Source organism: Lissotriton helveticus, chromosome 6, assembly GCF_964261635.1.
Source record: "Lissotriton helveticus chromosome 6, aLisHel1.1, whole genome shotgun sequence".
NCBI classification, from domain to species: domain Eukaryota; kingdom Metazoa; phylum Chordata; class Amphibia; order Caudata; family Salamandridae; genus Lissotriton; species Lissotriton helveticus.
Window position 1 is genome coordinate 1953285091 of NC_136067.1, and position 23603 is coordinate 1953308693.

The following is a 23603-nucleotide window of genomic DNA, read 5'->3' on the forward strand; positions in this document are numbered from 1 at the left end:
ATTACCTCGACCCACTGGGTGACACTCTTCCCCTCAGGCGATTAAGGTGCTGAGGTGGGAAGCAACATAACGGGGACATAGGCGCTCGCATTTTTAAAAATCATTTGTTTTACTTTGTATTTCCTGATTTTACTTGCCCGCATATTTGCCCATTACTCTGACCCTCTGTGTTACTGGATGACACTCTTCCACCCAGCCGATTAAGGCGCTGAGGTGGGAAGCAACATAACGTAATCTGAGCCGCCATATTGAAGCGAGGCTGGGGGTGGAGTTCTAGTTGTTTTTCCCTCCCACGCCCCCCATTGCATAAAAGGTGCGTCCTGATACCGATGCTGAAATTGATTGCTACAGGTCTCTGAGGCGGAAGCCGGGGACATAGGCGATCACATTTAAAAAAAAAAATTTGCTTTACTTTGTAATTCCTGATTTTACTTGCCCGCATATTTGCACATTACCTCGACCCACTGGGTGACACTCTTCCCTCAGCCGATTAAGGCGCTGAGGTGGGAAGCAACATAACGGGGACATAGGCACTCGCATTTTTAAAAATCATTTTGTTTTACTTTGTATTTACTGATTTTACTTGCCTGCATATTTGCCCATTACTCTGACCCTCTGTGTTACTGGATGACACTCTTCCCCCCAGCCGATTAAGGCGCTGAGGTGGGAAGCAACATAACGTAATCTGAGCCGCCATATTGGAGCGAGGCTGGGGGTGGAGTTCTAGTTGTTTTTCCCTCCCACGCCCCCCATTGAATAAAATGTCCCCTCCCTCCCGGCCGGGCAGCGGACGCGCGCAGCGGGCGCGCCGACAGCGTGCCTAAGGTGCACCTAAGGCAAGCCCATCTGCGCCTGTCCGCGACCCGATCGCGGCCGGGGCAAGCCACGCTGCCGGATATTCCAGCCCGGTAAGGATTGTCTACAATCGCAGTACATTACTCTCCTTACGTCTAACGGGCTGTGTCCAGCATCGACTTAATCCCTTAGACCTGCACAGAGGGAACACATTATGTTTGCATTGTGGCTCTTCGTTCTACACTTTGGCCGCTCCCATTAAATCTCCCTCTTGGATGCTCTCCCGAGCACCTAAAATGTCTATTCCCATTAAAATAGCCCTGATTAACTGCCGGTCGTTGGTTAAACACTCTCTCGACATCCAGCATTCCCTATCGGACAACGACTGGGACTTGCTGTTTTTGACCGAGATATGGCTCAACGAAGACACCAACCCCACCAACTCCTTGGCTGTTCCAGAAGGTTTTGGCATTATTTGCGCCAACCGACAAGGCTGTAAGAAGGGGGGCGGGTTGGCCATTATTTACAAAAATAATGGTCCATCTCATCTACCCCATTTGACCCTATTGACAGTATTGAAGGGCTTCCATTTTGTGTTAAATGCACGGCAGTTGTATCCTTCACGGGTCTTTTACTATATCGACCCCCCAACTCTAGTCCCTCTCACCTTCCAGCCCTCTTGTTCTATTCTATTCTATTCTTTATTTGGTAAAGCGCAAAACAGCTGCACCAGCAATGAGGCGTCCCGGCGCTGAAGAAGTCACAGCCCTAACCTATAGGCGCAAAGGTGAGGGAGTTAAGGGGAGGGGAATAGGTAGGTTTTAATAGCTTTTCGGAAAGTGGATAAGCTTTCTATAGAGCGAATATTAAGAGGTAGATCGTTCCATAGCTTGGCTCCCAAAACCCTAAAGGAGCGGCCGCCCATGCGGCAGAGTTTTGTGCGAGGGACGCATAAAAGATGTTGGTTAGAAGATCGCAGATTGCGTGATGGAACATAAGGGGTGAGAAGCGGTCGCAGCAGTGCAGGACTGTCAAGTTTAAGGATTTTTAAAGTCATGATGAGGGTTTTGAATCTAATTCTGGAGTCAACAGGTAGCCAATGTAATTTGCGGATAGTAGCTCTGGCCGAACATCTACGAGGAAGGCCGACCAGGGCTCTTGCCGCGGAGTTTTGTACACGTTGAAGCCGTGCTATCTCTCCTTTGTTAGCGCCCAAGAGGAGAACATTGGCGTAGTCCAAACGCGAGAGGATGGTTGCTTGAATGATAAGCTGGCGGACTTTGGTATCAAAAAAGCCTAGTATGTGTCTGGACTATATTACTCAGTCCTGTGCTCGTTACGCCAATTTTTCAGTTCTAGGAGACTGTAATTTACATACTGACGACCCCTCGTGTCCGGTCAGCTCTAATTTTCTATCCACTCTGGCTGCCTGTAATCTACGGCAGCTAGTTGTTCACCCCACCCATAGGACGGGCCACATACTGGACCTTATCTGCTCTAATCTCCCGGATATAACAATCAAAGCTCCCCTTCCAGTTATTTGGTCGGACCATTTTCTCATCCCATTTTCTATCCTTCTGACCCACCTAGACAGACCCATTTCTACTCCACGATTACTAGGAAGAAACTAGAGTAAAATCTCCCAGGCCTCTATTGAGGAGTATCTCAAAGACAGTAGCCCGCTCCCCGCTGCCAATCTAGATTCTCGTATCACTAATCTGAACACCTGGATCGTCAAGGCTATTGATACATTAGCCCCTCTAAGGCCAATAAAGACTTTCAGAGCCTCACCTGCAGCCCCCTGGTACCCTGCAGAATTACGTCAACAAAAATCACTTTGTAAAATACTGAAAAGACGTTGGAGATCTGGATACACTGCAGAAGGCAAACTAGTGTACCGTAATGCCCTTAAAGAGTATCGAAAACAGATCATCAAGCATAAAAGAGGTTTTCTAGCAGAGAAGATCAACAATGCTTGTAATGCTCCGTGAGAAATCTTCTCTATTGTCAGATGATGATCTTTCACCGATCCTCTGGCCTTGATTCGGGAACAGCCCGCCTCCCAAGAACTCTGTTCTCAGCTGTCTGAATACTTTGAGGATAAGATCACCCAGATCCAGGCCTCATTCCCTACCAACGTGAATACTAATCCAACGGTGAATTTAACTGATATTACTCTGCCTGGTCCCATCCTCGCTGATTTTGCAGCGATATCTGAAGAGGCCTCCTTACAGGAACTACTCAGATGCAGGTCAGTATCCCCAGGGGATCCCTGGCCAGTAAAACAATATAATGCCTTGGCTCCTTTCCTTAACCCTTATCTCAACCTAGTATGGAATGCATCTCTAAGTATGGGTTACTATCCGGAAGTATGGAAACAGGCTTTCCTTGTTCCCATTTTAAAAAAAGGCCAACTCCGACCCAGGAAATCCAGCTAACTATAGACCGATATCCCTCCTCCCGGCCCCAGCCAAGATACTCGAACAGCTCGCCCATCAGCAAATTTCGAGACTCACGGCCTTTTCCATGACTCCCAACATGGCTTCCACAAATGATATAGAACTGAGTCGGCCCTTATAGAGATGGCGGACTATGTCCGATGGCCTCTGGACCGAGGATCCCGGGCGGTGTTGGTGCTGCTGGATTTGTCGGCACATTCGACACCGTCTCCCATCCAATTTTACTGGATCGACTGAAAGCCGTGGGAATCCAGGGCAATGTCCTTAAATGGATTAGCTCTTTATTGTCGAACCGCACACAATTGGTCCACACTCCCCCTTTCACTTCCACTCCCAAGCCACTGAAATGGGGTGTCCCCCAGGGCTCCTCTCTGAGCCCCCTACTTTTCAATATTTATTTTTCCCCGCTTGCTGACATGATTTCCAACACTGGCATTAAAACCACTTCTTAGGCCGATGATATTCAACTGCTTTTTACTTTCGACAACCCTTCCACTTTCACCTTTGATCCCCTCAAATCTTGTATCAGAGACATCGCTCACTGGATGGATCTTAACTCCTTGAGATTGAACGCAACTAAAACAGAAGTGCTTTTCTTCAATCAGCCCTCCCCTCTCGACCCTAACATTTGTTGGCCAGAAGACCTGAGCCAAGCTCCCTCCCCTAAAGATTCAGTTAGGAATCTTGGAGTACACTGGGACCAACAGCTGTCACTGAACTGTCAAGTCCAATCAGTCTCAGCCGCTTGTTTCTCCAAGATCAAAATCCTAAAAAAACTCATCAGTTACGTACCATGTGACAATCGAAAGACAATAGTCCACGCGCTGATCATCTCCCACTTGGACTACGCGAATAGACTCTATTTAGGATTACCCACTGGCCTCTGTCACAAACTTCGAACGGTTCAAAATGCTGCAGCTCGCTTGATAGGTGGCCTTTCAAGCAGACAGCATATATCTCCATACCTCCGCGAACTCCATTGGCTACCCATAAGCAAAGGCATTGAGTTTAAAGCTATGACACTAGCCTACCGCTCTACCCAGGGTAATGGATCTGCTCATCTCAGATCAATTCCCCGCCCTTTCTGCAATTCTCGCTCACTTCGCTCCAACTCTAAAGGTCTACTGGTCACGCCAAGATTTAAAAAATCTCGTTCTGGAGGAAGAACCTTTGAACTAGGCACCGCCCAGCGATGGAACAAGCTACCTCTCAATTTACGCATGAGTAAGACTGAATCAGAATTCGGTCGCGCTCTGAAAACTTTCCTTTTCTGTCGGTAACCGCCCATCTCTGATTCCTCCCTGAGATCCCAATCAATCAGCGCCGGGACACCCCGTTGGGGTAGCTGAGCGCTTTACAAAAGACACAAATAAATATTTTAATTCTAAATACTGCCCATTATTAGCTGCAGTTTAAAGAAAATAGCTTTTGTCCAGATAGCTACCCCCAAATACCCCAACTTAAACATGTAATTTAAAATAATATCTAACCTGTTATATTGTCCTAGATTGCCATTAAGTGGTCTGGTGACATTGACAAACCATTTGGCACCGTGGTTTATGGCCTCACCAAAATCATGTGATGGCAATATTGAACAATATTAAACAGTGCAACAGTAAGCAGTGGTAGTCTCCACTTGGTAGTTATGATTTGGACCACATTTCCATAGGGAACTGATTTTTGGGTTTGCTAATAACTTCGAGGCTGTTTGAGTAACTTTCATGAAACCTTGCAAACAAAAGTCTCATCCACTTCAGCTCCTGGAATATTATGAGGTAATCCGTCAAGTGGGTGTAGAAAATAAGGGGGGGGGGCGAAACATGCTTTTGTGAAGCAATTTTCCATAGGAAAATTGAACAGAGATTCAGATTTGGTGTAAATCCGTTGAGTAATTTTGGAGAAATTAAGGTTCAAAATTCATGTATATTTTATACGTTGTGGCCATTTGTGGTGCATGGTTACCTGTCAATAAGGTCATGAACGCATCCCCATGCTGTGCAAACCATTCATCCATATGCATTTGGTATAGTAGAGTAAGGCTATAGTCAATTACTTTACGTTACAAAAACCGTAGAAATTTACTGAAAAAACAACGTTTGAAGTGACGTTATAGTTAGATGAAAATGTCAATTAACAACAAACATTTTACACTTTGCAATTAATTGTCAGTGCTTGTGATCGTGGTGTGGTTTGTCTCATTTAGTTAGGTGAAAATGTCAATTAAGAACAAAATATTATACACTTTGCACTTAATTGTCAGTGCTTATGATAGTCTGCCACATGGTGGCTCTGTTTGTCTCATTTAGAGACCAGCACAACAATAGTTAATTATTAATTCAATATACATTAAAATGAGTCACCCCTTCCTTCCAAGCCAGTCTTATAGCTTTGGGGGCCTGGAATAGTCTAAATTGTCACACTTGGAAGAGTTTGATAGTAGTTGTGTTGGTACTGTTATTGGCAACAGTGGCAAGGGCAATGGGTGGTGCAAGTTGCAGTGGGCTCCAGACAAGTTCCCTGGCACTGTTTTCCCCCCCACAAATTAGCACTAACTAAAAGAACACTGAAATTCACCAGTTATAGTTAACTGAAGTAAAACATGGTTGAACGGAATTTGGCAAAAAGCTAGATATACCCAGAAAGCGTGCTGTTTGTGATTCGGTGTAAATCCGTTCAGTGTAGTTTTTGAGAAATTAAGGTTTAAAAAATCTATGTATATTTCATGCTTTTTGGCCGTGCATGGCATGGGATGCCTGTCCACAGGGGTTTGGGTGCAAGGCCTGGCTTATGGCCCACAGTGGTCTGACCGTTTTATTATGATTATGGCGGTCCGAGGCTCGCAATATGCTGGTGGTGCCCCTGTGTCACCACCAAGCATATTACGAGTTTCTTCACCGCCGCACTTTTCATGGTAGTGAGCGCACAATGAAAAGTGTGGTGGTGGAGAAACTAAGTGGGCCCATCAGGACTGGGGTTGCATGCAGGAGGGCATATGGTATACCCCCCTGTCTGCATGCCCCCCCCCTGTTCCGGCACGGCATGGACTTTACAGCCCATGCTGTGCTGGAAGGGGCTGCTGCTGTCCCACCGCTCTGCCTTTCTAAGGCTGTCCTATGAGCATTTTAAAGGCAGGCCGTGGGCCAGCTGCCGCAGGACAGCCGGCCCAGATTACAACTTATGATATGGTGGGCGGTTGGTGGTGGAGTTTAGCGGTGTGAGTGCAGTGTGGTGGCATGCCTCCCACTCCCACAGCGTCAACCCATAATGAGGCCTGAGTTATCTGCTGTATATAATAGTTATATAATAGTTGGAGTTGTTTCTCATTATTTAGGTAGTCATGTAAAATGAAAGGTTCCTCATTATAGGTAATTGTTAAATGTTCAGGTGTGTGTATATCTTGGTATGTTTTAGGGGCAGATGGGGTATCGTTGGTAGCTTTTTAGTTTGTGCAATTAAAAACTTTAATCTGGGATAGGTGATAGTTGCCCTGTTGTTCATGGTCTGCTGTAGCGTGAGTGGTGAGAGGCCCGGGTGGCGTTTTTTATTGACAGTGTTATTATCGCGTGTTTTAGACTGGGATCCTAATATTTTAATTGTTCTTAATAACAGGGACATTTGTTATAAAATTGTAATTTGCTTATTTTGCACGGCACCTATTGCACACACATTATTGCTGCTTCTTCTTCCTGAGCTAGAGCGCTAATGCGGTGTCTGGAATCGTTTTTTCCGACCCGCCTGAAGATTAGCGCTCTAGTCTTCAGGACTCATTCGATCACCCGGCTCCCCCCACTCCACTTCCGGTTCGGCATTTAAACCGGCGCAGCGGGTGTGCCGGCGGCGCGCCAAAGGCAAGCCCGTCTGCGCCCGTCCGCGCCAAGACCGCGACAGGCGCAGGGCATGCTGGACATATTGCCCCTACTATGACCTACCCGGCCAACATACTTAGAGGGCTAAACTATAATCCCAAGTGTAACTGCGATATCCCGATGGATAATCTATGGGGAGCTATCTCATGTCGTAAATGTTCGTGGACTATGCCATGGCTGACTTCCGATGTACAGGATAATCCCCCTACTGTACAAAACAGTTTAAAAGGAGGGCTTATCAATGCTCGCTCCATGTGTAGACACAATCAGGACATTAAAGATTTGATTTTAACACACCACCTTGACTTTCTCTTTGTTACAGAGACTTGGCTTAAGGACTGGAGCGCCCCCGACTTATCGGTGGCTCTACCTCCGGAATATGTCATATTCAGAACAGACAGGGTGAATGATAGGGGAGGAAGGGTGGCCATAATCGTGAGAAATTCTTTGAATTGTCACACGTTTAACTTCGACCTCATCAAAGGCGCCGAAAGCATAGGCTTTTCCGTCGCCATCCACGCCTCATCTTCTTTCACAGGAGGTCTAATATATCGCCAACCCGGCAGCCCCACGAGGTTTCTGGAATCCTTGAGTGAATCTTAAAGCCACTTGACCCTTCGCTATCCCCATTTCACACTCCTACGGGATTTTAACGTGCATTTGGAATCAAAAACTGAACCTCAGGTTAATACTTTTCATCAGACCCTTGAGATCTTAAGACTCTCCCAAAAAATAGGAGATGTAACTCACCTAGCAGGTCATATACTGGATGGGATCTGTTCTAACTTTCCAGCACTAACTACTTATACCCCAATACCCCAAATTTGGACGGACCACTGCTTTATCCCATTCAGCATAAGCTATATCATCCTCAGGAAAAGGAGATGAAAGGCCGTCTATCCTCCACCACTTCGTCAAACTGGACAGGGATAGCTAAGAATACTAATCTTAGACAATCAGTCCAGTCACTGGTCCCTACTCTGTCCGGAGAGGTTGAGCAAGACTCTAAAACTTTTCATACCTGGATACAGACTGCTACACGAGAACTAGCCCCTCCGAAGCGTCTCCATAAGAAGAATGATAAACCTAGGAAGATAAGTGCCTCATGGTATACACAGGCTTTGGTGGAAGTTCACCTCCAGTGTAAAAAATGTGAACGGAAATGGAGGAGGGACTATGATCCCTTAGCCAAAGCCCTTTATAAAAAAAAAGGCATGACTACTTCACGCCTATAAAAACAGCCAAGAGAAATCATTATATCAAAATGATTTCCGAAGCCCAATAAAGACAGAAGACTATTTTTGCTATAGTGAAATCTTTTACCCATCCTAAAACCCTGCAATTAGACATTCCACCTTCTCAAGACCTCTGCGACCGGATCGCAGACTATTTTGAAGACAAAATAAAACTGATTCAGGATGATTTCTCTCAAATAGCATTGCCAATTGCTTTGGAAATAAAAATCCCCACGGCTGAAATACTTAATACTCTCAGCTCATTTAAACCTATCACTTTAGTCCATTCAAGGGATGCCATAATGTCCTGTAAATCAGGGTCACCCTTGGATTCGTGTCCGCCGTTTATTCTCCATCAAATAATAGATATAGCGAATCCTATTATAAACAAGAGTAGTTAATGAGTCACTTAGTAAAGGAATCGTACCAAGAGACTGGAAGAAAGCCACAGTGAAACCTTTAATGAAAAAACAAAATAAAGACCCCACTGAGCTTTCCAATCTGCGTCCTATATCCCTATTGCCAGTACTTGGGAAAATAACGGAGTCCATGGTCCACCAAGAACTCTCAAATTTTGTTGAAAAACACAAGCTCTTACACCAACAACAATCAGGCTTCCGGAGTAAGCACTCTACTGAAACTGCCCTCATGGAAGTAACTAATACCATAAAATCTATTCAAGATGAAGGAAAAAACGCCATCCTGATATTGCTTGATTTATCGGCGGCGTTCCATACCATATCTCATGATATACTCATCAACAGATTGAGATGGAATGGTGTAACAGGCAAAGCCCTCGACTGGATTGTCTCTTTCCTTGCGGATAGAACTCAGACAATATCTTTAGGACCTTTCCTTTCAAAGGAAAAACAAATAAAGGCAGGAGTTCCCCAGGGTTCGATTTTGAGTCCCCTACTTTTTAATATTTATATGGCACCCCTTATCACTCTCATTGAATCGTACGGCATATGTGTTACTTCATATGCCGACGATACTCAACTTATTTTATCCTTGGACAAAAATGCCACCCAAGCCGAACAAAACTTTCAAAACTGCCTAACGGAAATTTTACAGTGGATGAATAACAACCACCTTAAATGCAATTCTAATAAAACGGAAATTCTGCCTATGGGGAAAAACAATAATTTCTCCCTGCCAAATGGTGGTCCGAAGACATTACTCCCCCTCCTGCCGTAGTGGAGTCAGCAAGAAACCTCAGTATCCTTTTTAATTCTTCCCTTTCCTTCGATCACCATGTGAGAAACACAGCAGGCAGCTGTTTCAATTTAATAAAATCTCTGAAGAAGTTCTTTGATTTTCTCCCTATCGAAGCTAGAAAGTCCGTGGCAGTTTCACTTATACTTTCCCGCCTAGATTATCGTAACAGGCTTATGGCCGGTATTAAGAAACAAACATTAAAGAAGCTGCAAAGCATTCAACATGCGGCAGCACAGCTTGTTCTAAAACTCCCTAGAAAATCCTCAGCATCTGCAGCCCTTAGAACTCTACATTGGCTCCCGATGCATAAAAGAATTCTCATTAAGATCCTACTAACCACTTTCAGAGCCTTAAATGATATTGGCCCAAGGTATCTGTCGAAAAGACTTTGTCGTTATAGCCCAACAAGAGTTTTAAGATCAGCAGGGCTTAATCTTGCCAACGTCTCCAAATTTCATCTTAAAACGAAAGGAGGCAAATCTTTTGGCGTCATAGCTCCTAGAGCCTGGAATGCCATGCCAAAGGACCTCAGAATGCAACTTACGGAAGTAGCCTTTAGAAAAAAAATAGAAACCTGGCTATATAATCTGACAGACACATATGTACTTGCCGCCATCTAGAGCTTCTTCTTCCACTCCCTGAGCTTCTTTCCTCAGCGCCAGGATGCTCCTTTCGGAGCGACAGTTTGCACTCTATGAATACCCTTTTACATTACATTTGGGTAGTATATCTTTAAGGATCTTGATTGTGAGTTCCTGGGATCAAGTGCTTCTTCTCTTATATTTTGCAATATCTCCCTCACTTCTATTTCTGTCACATTTGGGTGGTGGTTGTGCTCTCTTACAAGAATTACAACACCATCTTTTGTAGTTGCCATCCCATAGCATGCATTAGAATAATATTTAGTGCATTTGCACATTATATTTAATGATGATGCACTTTCTTGGGTGTAGATGTAGCCTTTGTGATTTAGTAACTGCTTTGCTTTCTGTGAAGCAATATATTTTGCAGCTTCTGTCATTGTAACTGAAAGTAGTGTAATAGTATAAATATATATAATAATTTTAAGGTTTGTAAATTTGTTATTTAAATGTAAAAATATGCACCTGCTTCTATTTTATCTGCTTACATTCATGTTCTGTTTAGATATTTCACAAAGTCTTGTAGCATTTCCATTGGGGTATTCTAATGTGGAACAGGTGCCTACTTTTCTGTTGGTTGAAAAATGAAAACCTAAGTTTAATTTTAAATGTTTATTTATTGGTAGTTTCTAGAGTTTGGGATCATTAGGTTTATTTTTGCTTGCTATTTGGGTGAGTTTATAGTTTTTTATTCATTTATGCATGCTTACTTTCTGATCTCTTTTTGCTGGTTTGTGGTAGTTGATATTTTCTGGTAGTTTATCGGTTTTTCACATTGTGGGTTTTTCTTTTAGGAAGTATATGCAAAAAGATAGAATTTGGACAGTGTTTTATTATTTAGTTGCAATTTTATGTTTTTAAGTTTAATAACATTTACGTTTTGATTAAATATAAGATTTACGTATGGTTTGGCCGTTGTTTAGATGTATATATTTCTTCTATAATGGTCTGGTGAGAGAGTATTTAGTTGTTTAAGGCATCAGCCCCCGGAGTTGCCTCACCACCCTCATTTCCATGGCGTGGCTCACTGCCATGGATAGAGTTGATCGACGGTACCACAGTGGCACCGCCAGCTAATCGCTGCGTCACTGCCACCGAATCAAGGATCCCAGGGGTAGCAGTAGTCCAACTGCCGTACTTGTAATACGGCGAGCAGACTGCCAGACTAGTGGTTCATGGACCGCTACCACAGGTTCAGTGGTCTCATGGACTGCCAAACTCGTAATCTGGCCCTTAAATATTTTGACGATAATATTGTAGCCAATATTGTGTGAATCAATATTTTTGACATGTCATATATTTACCTAAATGTAATGATCATTTTGTTTCCGATGTTTTTGTTTCCAATATAGGTAAAAATCGAGATTTATAACAACAATATTTGTGTTCTCGATATTTGAGATTTTACTAGTTAATTATAGGAAGGTGATATTTTTGTAATCAAGATTTAATTCATGATTTTTTTTTGTTTTGACATTGTATGCATAGATATTACATAAGAGATCCCTTTCACCATGCTAAGCGAGTGCCCCGTTCTGAGAGCAGTTTTCACACCTCATTAAGGTCAATCACTAGTGGGTCTGCTGCTGACAGGCTGATACAAATTAGCCTCCAGAAGCTTCAGGTTGGGAAAATGTAACTCTCTAGAAGTTACTTCTCTTAAATACTCAATATAATCAAAAATCCAACCTTGTCATTCAATTGAATTTTTAATTAATATTAAAAATAGTAATTGAACCATTTCACTAACTTGTCCAAACTTCAGATAGCAAAATGAATATTTTAATATGTACTTGTCCTCATAGCACATCAAGAGCCTTCCACACTATAAACAGTTTTTGGGGGTGTGGTACTGTTGGGACATGGAAACCTTACATATCTACATGCCCAGGGTGACCAGGTGTCCCGGATTTGCCTGGACAGTCCCCATTTTCCAACAGTTGTCCTGGCAGATTTCGGTAAAATTGGCCCATGTCTCGTTTTTTTGAGAGGGTAATCTGAAAACAGTGAGAGGCACTTTTTTAGGTGTTTCAAAGAAGGGCTAGTAAGCAGCTGTTATGAGTTAGCAATGTAATTAACAGGTATGGTGCTGGTTTTAAAAATTTCATTTTATTTCTTTTCTTAGTGCCTCTTCTGTGTTTCTATGAGGATGAGGGCTGTCATTCTTTGCCACTTTATTGATGTCAATTTATAGCCCTTCCTCTATTTTTGCGAAATGTCCCAGTTTTTGGGTCGCACGAACTGGTCACCCTTATACATGCCCAACTTTTAAATACTATGAACCCCACCTTATAGCCCACAAGGTCTACATAGGGATGTTTTCCTTGTCAGTCTCATTAATGGCATAATAAGTACTTCAGTCTACAGGTGGCATTTAACTTTCCATGCATGTGAGTATTTTTGCACCATGTAGTAGGACCTAGTGGGAAAGTTAAAATTTGACCGTAATTTATGTGTTAGAGCACAGGCACAGGGGCCTGATTAGCAACATCCCAGGGCAGAGTCAAAACACCAGCAGTATCAGTCCACATAAATGGAGTTGACCATGCACAAATGGGCCCTTTCTCACAATGACAACCCCACTCCGAGACAGGGGTGAGGACCCCTAGTGCCCCTCCTCCACTCTCCCAGCCACCTAGCATACGGGCCATACCTGTTTCCACCTCTGCCCAGTAGGCGTTTCAAGCTCGTTGTTCAACAGACACTTCACTGGTATAACAGAGCTCACAGCTACCGTCTTAGGGACAGTAACTTCTCCCCACTCAAAGGGGACCACTGTCACAGGGTGGAATATCACCTCATTGTAGCCATTGTTATGTTATGATCGGCAGTGGGGACACCAGCCTGCCAACCACAAGAGTCATGCTGGCTCCTGTATCCCTCAGAGTCTATTCTTTGGTCCCGTTAATGGTTGGCCATTGCCTGTTCTTCACCATGCTGAGTTTCAACATCCCCTCATCCCCACCCATGGAAACTAATGTGGCTTTTCCAACCCTTTATTTCCCTTGGGCTAACTTCCATACCAATTCATACACTAGCAATCCCTTGGGACTGTCCTCTTGAGGGGAACATCTTGAAACAGATAGAGTCTCCCTTTTGTGTCCATCTTTGTGGCAGTCCAGGCATACCCTATATAATAATAATAATTCCAGAATTTGTAAAGCGTGCAGCTACCTCAGGTGAGGTGTCCCGGCGCTGGGGGCCGTCTGGATGATTATGCGAGCTATTGCCCAGAGTCACAAGGTGCTGGGCAAACCTTCCAGGCATTGAACAGTGAGCACCATGTTCCAGAGTCAGCCGCCCTGTCCGCAGCACCACACCTCCTTCCCTTAGAGGCATGAAACGGTTTCTTCCCATTGTAACCACCCCATCTAAACTTAGGAAAGAAGTGAGACCCTCCCCACCCCGTTAAGACTTTTGGGGGGCTTATGAGACCTCCTTCTTTATATCCTTGGTGCTCCCCATGTTTTCCTGCAGTGGTGCTTAGCACACTTTCTAGGGGGATCTCCCCCAGGGACTTTTCAAACACCCTAGTTCATACCTGCACACTGTCTGGGGCCAGTAAGCTTGGAGACAACTAGATGCTGGTCCACCCTTGGAGAGATACCTATTACTCAAGATGTGCTACTGCATAACTAAATTGTAAAGCACGTTATAAGCATTCACTGCACTGTTATTTCTCCAGGCTCCCAGTGTTTTCAATAAGATATCTACAAAATCCACCCAGGTTTGTTATGCTCCCTTGTTAGACCTGTCAGCCTCAGGGAGGTCTTTCCCCAAATGTTTTGCCTGTTTGCTCCAATTATCTGTTTTTATTGGTTTGAGGACTCTGGCCACTTTCCACTGCTAACCAGTGCTAAAGTGCATGTACTTTCTCCCTAAACATGGTTTGATTGACTTATCCACAATTGGAATATTTAATTTCCTTATAAGTCCCTAGTAAAAGTGCACCATATGTGCCAAGAGACTGAAAATTAAATGCGACTAGTCGGCCTGTAGCACTGATTGTTCCACCCACTTAAGTAGCCCTTTAGAACATGCCTGTGGCCTGCCACTACAGAGCCACACTGTGTATGCAGTTTACACTGCCATGTCGACTTGGCGTTTCAAATCCGCTGCCAAGCCTTAAAATCCCCCTTTATTACATATAGGTCATCCCTAATGTAGGCCCTTTGTAGCATGTAGGTTCGGGTGCCATGCAATTAAAAGATAGGACATGTCCTTTTACATTTTACATGTCCTGGTAGTAAAAAAACTCCCAAATTCGTTTTTCACTACTGTGAGGCCTACCCTTCCCATAGGTTAACATTGGTGATTCCTTGTTACATCTAATAGGTGTCTTTCCCAATTAGAAGGAGGTAGATCTATCATGTTTAGTACCTGTGGAATTATTCTGATAAATCCTATGTAATTGTAAATTTGAATTTAGCATTACAATTTTAAAAATGGCACTTTTAGAAAGTTTAACAGGTATGTGTGAGAATGCACTCCTTCCCCTAGATGATTTAATTCTTTAATCCAATATAAAACTGTGTGTTAATAATGCGTGCGAACAGAAGCTATGAAACGTCCTGTATCACAGCTATGAACAAGAACTGCAAAAGGGCACTATCCACGCACACCCATCTGTCGCACTGCTAAGTGGGAAACATTTCCTCCCAATAAGCCACTTGTTCCAAGTCATCCATTTTTATCACTATTTTTCAATTTATACCAATCCTTATGTAAAGATTATTTCTGCTTATTAGATCACTGTGGAGACAGCATGATTGCACAATTATTCTTTATTCAACATTTTCAAATTCCTCCTGCTGACAATCCAGGCTTTCAACAGCGGCATGTGAGGTCACTCATGTTCCAAAGTAGACTCATTTAGTTAATTACACCCAATGCATTTTGAGCCTGTGCAGAGTTTTATAAAGTTGGCATTTTTCTGCTCTTAGCCTTGTGACCCTGCTGCCTGTCTCCAATACAAGGGTGGTTGACAGGTGGGCCTTGTGTATACACTCCGGACAGCCACCCACAAAGGGAACTAAGGGGTGATTAATGAGCCACCCACATCCTGATGGGAGGTGCAGGGAGGAGCTGGGCACAGCCTCATACCTGATTAGGCGATGTCCTGTCCCCACACAAAGGACTGCTTAACCTCCTGTGGGGAGTCTGGATCCAGGGCGGGACGGGAGGATCTATGTGCACTTCAAATGTCCACCTCACTTCAAAAGTACCACTCGGTATAAAAACTGGACTTCTGACCCTACCACCTCAGTACACTTCTGAACCTGTGGCTACTCTGCCAGGAAGAAGGCCTGCTGTGCTGCTGAAGGACTGCCACTCTGCTGGACTGCTGCTGTGGAAGAACTGCTTTTCTGATGTACTAACCTGTCAGCTGCCTTACTTGCCTAGATGAGAAGGACTGGACCTACACCACTATACCCCAGAGCAGGTCATAGGGCTTGACTGCTTGCCCCCTGTTCTGAAGGCTCAGGGACATCAAAGACTTCCAATGACCCAGCTGCAGCACCTGGGCTCTGCCATCTGTGAGTCTTGCCCTGGCAAGTGGTTCCAATCCAGTCCTGGGCCCTTGGAAATGGGCATGAAGTGCTGTCCAATCAGAAATCCAAGCATCTACGCCATATCTATGCTCGGAACACGTGCATTTCCATCAACACCAATGCATTGCCGCTGTTGCAAAAATCGATTGCATCGCATTGCAGACGGCACTGTGCATCACCTTCATTACCGATGCATCTACAACTTTGTGCGTTTACATCCCATGCATTGCCTCCTTTGCTCCTCGCATAGCATCATCGATGTCGATGCAACCGCAAACCAAGGTAATGTTTCAGCGGGCCAAGGCTGGTCCATGTGTCCTACCTATATTCCATCGTGGTCATCCTGAACTTTTGCATTTGACCCGGTCTAGTGCGACCAGATAGCTCTGATTGCCCCTTTTTGCTTTTAAGCACTACATTTCAGTTTATTCTTTAAAAATGTATAACTCCAGTTCTGGTCTTGCTTTGTTCATTAAATTAAGCTCTGTTTTCTAACCAGGTGTGGTATCTTTTTGTGAGGTGTTTTCACAGTTTTACTGTTTGAAGTGTTACACAAATAGTTTACAAGATATCCTATAGATTTTAGGGCAATCGCACAAATAACAGTGGGTAGGTGCAACCTGGTTAACCCTCCTGAGTATGAGGGTGGTGAATATGCCAAGACTTGCGTTATCCCTCACGGTGCAAAATTCCCCAGGGTGCACTCTGATAGAAAGATTCATTGAAGTTCAAACAAGTATTCTTTGAGTTTACTTCAGTGTTGTTTATTCAAATCTTTTTATCTTCAGTAATGATTGTATCCATCATATGTTTCAAGTGGTATGCCTCATGTGGATACCGAGGAGATTCATCTTTTCAACTCGGGCTGACTGAGTGACTGAGTGTCGAATATGTAAACAACGCAACACATTAGAAAACGTCATATCGTATTCTTTTATACCGAAAAGTCTGGAACCACAATTTTGGGACATTTATGTAACAATTGAAAGAAATTAAAATAAGTCCCATGAAGAAGGGCACGGCCCGAAATGCATTGGGCATACTACTTGAAACATATGATGGATATAATCATTACTGAAGATAAAAAGATTTGAATAAACAACACTGAAGTAAACTCAAAGAATACTTGTTTGAACTTTAATGAATATTACAATCAGAGTGCACCCTGGGGACGTTTCCACCATGAGGGATAACCCAAGTCTTGACACAAATAGTCTACACATTGTCTCCATATGTTAAGTCTGACTGCTCTGCGCCAGCTGGGGTTAGCACAGGTTAATTTAAGGTGTGTATCCGACTTAACCTGACTAGGATTGTGGTTCCTGCTGGGACGGGGTGCATATCTCTGCCAAACAGAAACCCAGTCTTTAACATTCCCATGTCAGTGTCTCTGACCCTTCTGTCTTCTTCCGAGATGAGAATAGTCTTCTTCCCTGCACATCCTTCATGTCGGTAAATTAACCTGCAACCTCTTCTTCTATAGCCAGGAGTGTATTTCTCCCAGTGTTGTCCGAACCCAAAAACATTGTTCCCTAGTGCTGTTTATCTACCATGCACATCTTTAAAATCCTCTTATAGGAAGTTAACCATTTATTAATGTTGTTGGCAAATGAGAGGTATATGCCTTCCCCATAGACACTGCTTCATTAGACTGCACATGTCCCAATCTGGTCTTCTTTTCCAGAAGTTTAAAGTTCTAAATATTTCTAAGCCCACATTTTTCAGAGATTTCAGAATTAAGACCTTCAAATGGGATCAGGTCTAGCTCTTCAGTTCTCCTCACAGGTTTCGGGAAGCAGGTTTAGTCCTCTTCTCTTCTTCCACAGGTCCAGAAAGTGTTCTGAGGGCCTGTTGATGAAGCATGTATGAACTCAAATGTAGATTATTAACGAGAAAAACACATACATGCTTATCACTTTCACAGAATATGCCTTGGATTCCTTACCTGCAATTGAGAAATGAGCAACATCACATCTTGCACATTATCCATTGCTTCCAATTAAATCAAGCCAAACATGTTGAACTAATTCACAACAACAAATAAGCATTGGCAAAACCAACAGGCCTGACTTTTAGCATGCAAATGCGTTGAAACAGCATTTGCGCATGCAGGTATTTACATATGGTAGCCGACTGAAGCCAGCATTGTTTTTTATATGAACACATAAATGAGGAAGAGCAATGGATAAGGGACTGATGGAGAAAACAATGTGAAAATAAGCACAGAAAAACAACAGAAAATAAACAAACAGGTAAAGTTGATAGGAAAGATGCGAGTGGAAAGAAAAAAGGGGAAGACATAGTGGAAAACAAAACTTACATGAAGAAGCTCAAGGGGGAACATACAGACATGGAACAAAAACTGTGGACATGGCACAGTGTGGATGTGAAGGTACAAGATATTGTTTCTTTATAGGTCACAAAACACATCTGTCAAGGCATGCCTGCAAAGGTTGACGTTTTTTGGCTGTTATCACTGATACGCAGTAATAGCAAGCACAAATCATTTGCAAAAGTTAACAGGGGATGACTACAAGCACAAGACGTTCCAAGACAACAAGTATTGTACCCTCAACTTCTTCCACAAGCTCAGTCCGATACGGGAGAAAGAATATACATAAGTATATACCATGTAAACTGCGAGCCAACAAAAGAAACTACATCAACAAACCGGCCCACACAGGCCTATTCAATAGAAACACTGCTGGCAGGTAAACCTTGGGGGACAGCAAGGCTCAGACAGTGATGAATAGAACTGTCGGGTGACTGCTGTCATTGTCTCAACTTCTGCAGTGTTGTACCTGCTGCTCAGCCAGTGTGAGTGTGGTGTGGTATTTTGGTGTGGATGATGCAGAGAAATGTTGGATGAGTGAGGTTGTCAGTTGGGAGAATGGGCTGAGCAGCAGGAAGGCGGATCCTGGTGGGGCTCTACGCTGTATCATCTTATCCTGAATAAACTTACCTGGAAACTACTTGGACCAGACCTGCTTTTATTCACCACATTTTGGCGACGATTTTAATCACAAAGAACCTGCATGTGCAACTTGAACGGACTGGTACTATGAGCCTAAAGTAACTGTAAGTGAAGAATTTTAACTTGAAGAAACTCCTCCTGTAACTAAGTTTGGCCCACCTACCTGGTACCTTCAGCCCCACCAGTGATCACAAAATCGGTCGGCCCTAACCCTTGTGTGCCAGTTCCTGCAAGCCTTCAAACCACTGTTATGCAGTAATCATGGGAAAATGAAGTTCTCCTGAGGAGCAACTAGTGGAGATTTCTCTCTTGTCTGTGTCATTTAAGGTGTTGTGGAAGAGGAGTTTACACAGTCTGTGTCTAGAAGAGCAATCAATCCACAGAGCCCGCCTCTGAAGGTGCATCTGGAAGGAGACCCCTGTGTTTGTGTTCAACAGTGTTACTCTGTCGGGCTTATTGATCTATCGACCGCCTGGGCCTTCCAAAGAGTTTAGAACTGCCCTCATTGATGTTGCGGGACCTTTGGCTATGAGAGCGGCTAATTTTAGTATACTAGGGGACCTGAATCTGCATTTGGACAACCCTCAGGATGCTGACATGGGCAACTTTCTGGACAATCTTGCGGCATGTCAGCTAGTTCAATTTTTGCACGGCCCTACACACTCTGCAGGCCATTTACTGGACTCAGTTTTTACTAATCTTGCCCTCCTGATTGTTCACCCTCCATCTCCTACGTGCTGGTCGGATCCTTTTCTGATAACAATGACACTTCCTGGGGTCGTGCCTTTGTACAGGGAGTCCCAGAAGTGCACATTTAGGCGCCCTTGGCATAAACTTAACATTGCACAATTCCAAGTCCTTCTTTCCTCATCTCTGCCTACTCTTCCACCTGACCCAGATTCTGCCGATAAAGTGTCAGACTGGATTCTTGGTGCCCTCGACCTCCTTATTCCAGCTAAATGGTCTAAAAGTCGCAGTTCTAAATCTAGTCCCTGGTACAATTCTATGCTCACTTCCATGCGCAAAGAGTGCAAGAGGTTGGAGAGAGTATGGAGAAGGGACTATGAACCCAACTTGAAGGGGCCCTATCAAACTGCGATCAAGCAATACCATAGGTCAATACCGTTGGTACGGGCCACTTATTATGCAGAGGAGATTAAAAACAGTGCTAATCCTTCTAAAAGTATCTTCTTGATACTGAAGGAACTGAAAACATCTACAGCCCTGACTGCTACGCCAATATCTTCAGACGAGCAATGCGATACTTTAGCCTCCTTTTTTATTGAGAAGGTAGAGAAGATCTATCTATCCTTCCCCCAGGTCGCGTTAGGCTTTGACCCAGTGTCTTGTCCCCCCACTCTATGCACGCTGACCACTCTCCCCACTATCTCTCAAGAGAAGCTGTCTGAGCTTTGTAGCAAAGTCAAATCCGGTTCCCCCACTGACCCTCTTAAGCCAGCCTACTCGTTCAAAATCCTACCTGTGCTCATCCCTCCTCTGAGTCATGTGATCAACCTATCCCTCTTGTCGGCTGCCGTTCCGAGCTCCTGGAAATGTGCGAGGGTTAAAAAAAAACAATCTGGATGCGGCTAAACCCGGGAATTTTCGTCCCATCTCTCTCCTGCCCTGGGTCTCTAAGATCACCGAGGCCCACGTCAATACTATCTTGACGGGCTATTTGGAAGATAAGTATATACTGGACCCCTCTCAGAATGGTTTCCGTCCTGGGCACAGTATGGAGTCTGCTCTTCTTGCTGTCACCAAGCATCTGAGATGGGTCCTAGACGAGAATCGTACTTCTGCACTGATTCTGCTCGACCTCAGTGCCGCGTTCGACACGGACTCCCACCAGATACTGTTGAGGCGCTTGGAGGAGGTGGGCATAGTGGGTTCCACCCTGGAGTGGTTTGTCTCTTTTCTTGCCAAGAGGTCCTTTCAGGTAGCCGCCCCTCCCTTTGGCTCCAGAGTTTATGCCACCAAGTATGGGGTACCGCAGGGGTCATCTCTGAGCCCTACCCTCTTCAACCTATATGTCCAACCAGTGGCGACGGTTGCTAAGAACAGAGGGCTTAAGGTAGTATCATATGCAGACGATACTCAGCTGGTAGTCACACTCACCGACGACACTACTCGAGACGCCTGTAAGTTCTGGAGGGTTCTTGAAGCTGTCGCGGGGTGGATGACGGCCAACTGTCTCCAGCTCAATGCCGATAAGTCTGAGATACTGCTGGTTGGGAGAGACGCAGGGCTGTGGAGTGAGCTTTGGTGGCCGGCCTCATTGGGGCTGGCCCCTACCCCATAACAGGTAGTAAAAAACCTGGGAGTTTGATTCGACAATGCTCTTAGCTTCCGCACCCAAACCAAGAAAGTGGCCCGGACATATTTTGGACTTTTGCTGGGGCTCAAACCTTTGCTGGGTTTTTTTGATCCCCCAATCAGGCAGGTTATTGTCCAGGCTTTGATTATGTCAAAACTGCATTATGCCAGTTCCCTGTATAAATTGTCAGACTACAAAGGGTTCAGAATGCAGCTGCCCGAGCTCTCTTTGGTTTGCCTAGGAGGTGTACCACTTCTAACACCATCCGTCGCCTCCATTGGTTGCCTGTGGCCAAGCGTATAGAATTTAAGGCCCTCTGCATTACGTTTAAAATCTTGAATTTTTCTTCTCCTGGTATCCTGGCCTATCTGCACACCTTTTATAGCCCCTCCCGCCTACTCCGGTCTATGGGACAGAATCTTGTGGCTGTCCCTAGGGTGAGAAGGCTCCGTGTTGGAGGGCGCTTGTTCCGGGTGTTGGCCTCGAAACTTTGAAATGCGCTCCCTTCTTCCATCCGCAGCATTAAGTACTATTTTCCTTTTCGTAAAGCTGTCAAAACATTCCTCTCCCCTCCGCTGTAAGTTGCCTTCTGCCACTAGCTACGCCGTTTTCTGCTTTGCTGGGGCAGCCACGTGCTCTATAAGCCATTATAACATAACATAACTCTAAAGTGGAGTCTCTATGCTGCGTGTCATGGAGGGCGGCCAGAGGAGGATTTCCTGCAGTCCGTTTGAGAATGAGCCACTCGCGTGGTGCAGCCAAGAGTAGGAGTCCCTGCGGTCTGTGTTTAATGGGTGTAGAAACCCCTTTTTTACGTGTCAAGAGGAGCAACGTGTGAGGGGTACGGACTCCGGGTTTTGGAGGTGCGTTATGGTTCAAGAGTTCCCCTTTTACTTGTGGTTTTTTTTTCCATGTTAAACTCTTGTTCCTGATGTTTACAACTTTCAACTGGAAACGGTCCATTACCTCCAACTGTCTATTTGCGTTAGTTGGTGATGCCGCAAGCCCAGCCTTCAGCTTGCGCAGCGCCCTGCCGGTTTCACACTGTGTTGCATAGAGGTACCTTGAGCCACCCGGCACTATGTCGCGCTGCGTGCCACCATCTTTATTACGCTGAGGCTGAAGCTGGAGAGTGTCGGTTTCCTCAGTGTTGGTGGTGTTCCTTTGAGGCTTGTGTATTCCTGTGCCCCAAGTAGCTCTGATGGTTGTTTACTACAGAGTTCAGCAAGTGTTGTGGGAGTGACATTTTTGAAATGGCGAGGAGTACTTGTGAACAGTTCAAAGTGACTTTGTTAGCTGCAACTCTTGGGACAATCAATGCTTCTTCTTTTATTGTAACCGATTGTGCACAGGAGGTGGGGTAGGAACTCACCCTGGGAACTCTGGCACCTTCTCTGACTATGTCTCTGTTAGCCAAGTTCCCAGCCAGTAGGTTTGGGTTTTAAAAGTAAATGTCATGGATGGGGTGCTTCTCTGTTTATGTATTCCCTTATATCACTGTGTATGGTGTGGTGTGGATCTCATCTTGCAAAATGTTTTCTTTTGGAATGCCTGTGGTTTTTGACAGTCACTCTGGGTTGCCTCCTGAGTATGTGCTTGTGAGTTGTCATTCTCTCGTGAAGTCACTCTGGTTTATCCCCTTGTGTTGTTGTGAGAGTGTCTTATCTTACTGTTGGGGGTGTGTGTGTGTGAGAAGGCTCTTAGTCGCAGAGCCTCTCTTGCCTACCACTATTTTTGTGGTTGTGGGTGACATTGGTTTGTCACCTTTATGGGCAATGTTTTGTATTTGACACATTGAGGTTGTTGTGGGAGTGTGTGTATCTCTCACTGTTGCGTGTGTGTGTGTGTGAGAAGGCCCTTTGTTGCAGGAGCCTCTCTTGTCTACCACTATTTTTGTAGTTGTGGGTGACATCAGTTTGTCACCTTTGTGGGCAATGTTTTGTAGTTGATCCCTAGTAATTGTTGTGGGAGTGTGTGTATCTCTCACTGTTGGGTGTGAGTGTGTGAGTAGGCTCTTTGTTGCGGAGCCTCTCTGGCCTACCACTATTTTTATGGTTGTGGGTTGGCATAGGTTTCTGTCCCTTGTGGGCGTTGGGTGGAGTTGACTATATTTTTGTGTCACTCGTGTTTACCACCTTTGTGTGGTTGTTAGGTGAATTTCGCTTCACCTTTAGCTTTGGCGTTGTTTGCTAAGGTTTTTCTGTTTGCTTGTCCTCTCTTTCCTTCCTCCCTTTGGCTCGGAGGTGTGTCCTAGTTTGAGCATGTTTTTGCTGTGGTGTGTTTTCCACTGCAGCGTTATGGTTTGTTCCCCTCTGTGTTCACATCATTTTGGTCTGGCCAGCTGGCATGTTTGTGGCTGAAGTGGTTGGTTGTGTGTGGTGCAGTCTGTTGGTTAGTTTATTGTGTGGAAAGGGAGTGGATGTGAGTAGGGGGTGTCTTTCTGCATTAAGATTGATTTTCCCTGTCCTGTTTGTTTATTTTCATTATTGTGTGTACATGGGTCGGCATTGTCGTTTTTATTTTTGCTTTGCCTTATGTTGACATTC

The 23603-nt window shown here is 44.6% G+C and overlaps 1 protein-coding gene across 1 annotated transcript in view; it reads left to right on the forward strand.

The window, feature by feature from the left end:
• Positions 1-23603, forward strand: part of LOC144761982 (clusterin-like) — a 416511-nt gene that overhangs the window by 209521 nt on the left and 183387 nt on the right. The window lies entirely within an intron of this gene.